The following is a 3,144-nucleotide window of genomic DNA, read 5'->3' on the forward strand; positions in this document are numbered from 1 at the left end:
TCATTTTAAAACTTCACGATTACACGAACCTGAATCTATGGAGTGATGTAGGGATGGAGGTATGAGTTAGCGTAATATAACGACACTCGATCAATGTGGTTATATTACGATAATTCACACCAAAGTTCTAATGACTTGTGATGGTGATTGGACTCGATCAACCTAATCACCACCATGTGCCATGTACATGACTTCATTTTTCTTGTTTGAATATCCGAAAACTCCGAGAATGTTGATAACAACCATACCAGGGACACATCTTCGATTATTGTCGAACCATACCCATGATTCCGAAGGAATGACAAATTCTTTCAACTTCAAACATATGTTACACGCGTATACTATCTCGTTTTCGCACAGTTTTATCGACAAACTACAATATGCTTATTATGCTCACATCGAGACGGAAGCTTCTCTCGCCTTATACTTGTACTCCCGTTTAAGGAAATCTTTATTCTAAATTCTCAATGGAGAGAGAGACTCTTCACGTTATACCAGTATTCGTCACGAGGGTGAATAGTCCTAAGGAACGTTTTTCAGAACCCGATAAGAAACATGCTCTAACGAACGTTTTTGGAAATCGATAAATCTTCGGCGGCGCGAAATTCTTGAGAAACAGAAACTTGTTCCAACAAACATTTTCAAGTCCTAACAAACTTTTTTCAAACATACCTTAATGAAATGTACATCGTTTCGGATCGAGATCCTCGTTTCACTTCTAAATTTCGGAGTGCCTTACAAAAAGCCTCGGGACCACGTTTAGACATGAGTACAACACACCAATCACAAACCGACGGACCAAACAAACATACGATTCAAACCTTGGAAACCATAATACGAGTTGTGTTATCAACTTCAAATTTACTTGAGAAAAGTTTTTGCCTTTAACTAAATTCTCTTACGACAAGGGTTATCATTCAAGTCTTAACGTCACACCTTTTGAAAACTTATGTGACCGGAAATGTCATTCTCCTTTTGTAGAACCAAGTAAATGATAATCAAGTCATCGGACCCGAACTCATTCATGAAGTAACCGTTAAGATCGTTCCAATCCGAGAAAGGCTCGAGACGGCCCGTAGTCGCCAAAGGAGCTATGCCAATGTTAGACGTAAACCTTTCGAATTCCATGTGGGAAACCGCGTAACGTTAAAAGTCGCACCTTGAAAAGGTGTAGTCCATTTCGAAAACATAGAAAGCTAAATCCACGATATTTTTAATCCTTTTGAAATCTTGGGGCGTGTTGTGCCCGTTGCTTACCGTTTCGAACTTCCGACTCAAACAAATTCCGTTCATCCTACATTCTGTGTATCAAACTTAAAGGCGTGTCTTGCGAAACAAGAACTTGTTATCCTCTTCAATGAACTTACTATCAACGATAAACTTCGCTCCCTAGGAGGACTGGTTGAAACTATAAATCGTGAAACCAAACTTTAAACCAACGTAAAATCCCGATTGTCAAAGTTCGTTGAAATGCCCAAGGAAGTACCTTCACATATCCGTAGAATTTGCAACGCAAGATCTCGAGGGAGAAACAACAACTACTACTTCCAACTAAATTTCGGGACGAAATTTCTTTTAAGGTGTAGGTAATGTAACATCCCGCGTTTTTCCGTTAAATTTATTTTTAACACTGTCTTTTTTTATAAATAATATCTTTCGTTATTTAAATTCGTAGTTTCCGTTGACTAACGTTCATAATATTTCCGCTATTTAATTATAACATCACTCAGTTACTCGAGCATTTTTTTAAATATTCGTTTAGTTAATTCACACACCCGCTTTCAAAATTGAGGGACCGAAGTTGCCAAGTGGGCAAACTAGTTGACTAGGTCAACTAGTCAACCCACTCTTTCCACCATTCATTTCCATCTATCTCCTACTTCCTTTTTCTCTCTAGTCACCAAGAACATCAACTTCAACCAACTCACTAATTCATCATCTAAATCGGATTTAGCAAGCAAACATCAAAACAAATTACATATTTGGAATCCTCTCTTCATCCTCTTCGATTTGGTACCAATTTCACTACTTGGGGTAAGGTTTCTAAAAACTCTAGATTTCTCTAAATTCGTTTTATATACTTGAAATGGTGTTAGTTAGTGTCTATGGCTCAAGTCTAACATGAATATATGTTTGGTTTGCTCGATTTGTTGTTTTTGGAGTAACTAGCATGAACTTGAAATGGGTATACTTAATCTTTGATTTTGGATGAGTTAATGTTGTTTAAATGTTAAAGTTCATGTATTAAAAGTGTTACTAGCATCATTAGCTTCATTTTGATGTGTAAGTTGATTTAGAAAAGCTTCATTTACAAAATGGTTGAATTCATGATTTTGGTTAGGGTTTGATGAACTTTAAAACAGGATTTTGATGCATTGAATGCTTTTTAATATTGTTAGTAAGTATTTAATTGTATTGTATGTTTCATTACCTTCAAAACGGCATATCATACATGTAAATTGGTTGCCCGAATCATGAAATGCGTTTTACAAACTTGAAACTTTGATTATGAACGTTCATTGAACATTTGACGAGAACTTGATTATTTTAAATGCATGTTTTGATTGATAATATGTACTTAGTTGTGTTCCTTGTCAAAAGAGCTTTCCAACGATATAAGATACGCATTCTAAGTGTTTACGGTTTGTATTTTGTGCTAAATTGAGTTTTGGAAAAGACTTGAACAATTGAGACTGACCAGGTACCAGCACCCGTTATTCGCCGCGGCGCGGCCAGCCTTTGTCGCGGCGCGACAATAGGCATGGTTTGGTTCTGACCTCCTTGGTCAAAATAAGAAAAATGTTTGGCACGCTATGGACCTCCGATTCACATGAGACTTGTTCTAACATTCTTATATATGAATAAAAACCTCAGAAAAATAGTTCGGGACCCGACCCGAACGTGTTGACTTTTTCGTTGACTTTGACCGACCAAAGTTTGACTTTTTGTCAAACTTAACCAAATGATTATGCAACCTTCCTAGCTTGTTTCTATACTTGTATCTTGCATGAAACTTGACAAATTGATTCACATGCTATTTTAATCGAGTCGTAACGAGCCATAGGACTAATTGAACACATTTCACCCGACCTTGTGTCGTAACTGGTTAATTGATACAACTTACTTGTTTAGGTCAAGGCTAAG

This window comes from Rutidosis leptorrhynchoides, chromosome 11 (assembly GCF_046630445.1).
Source record: "Rutidosis leptorrhynchoides isolate AG116_Rl617_1_P2 chromosome 11, CSIRO_AGI_Rlap_v1, whole genome shotgun sequence".
Taxonomy (NCBI): Eukaryota; Viridiplantae; Streptophyta; class Magnoliopsida; order Asterales; family Asteraceae; genus Rutidosis; species Rutidosis leptorrhynchoides.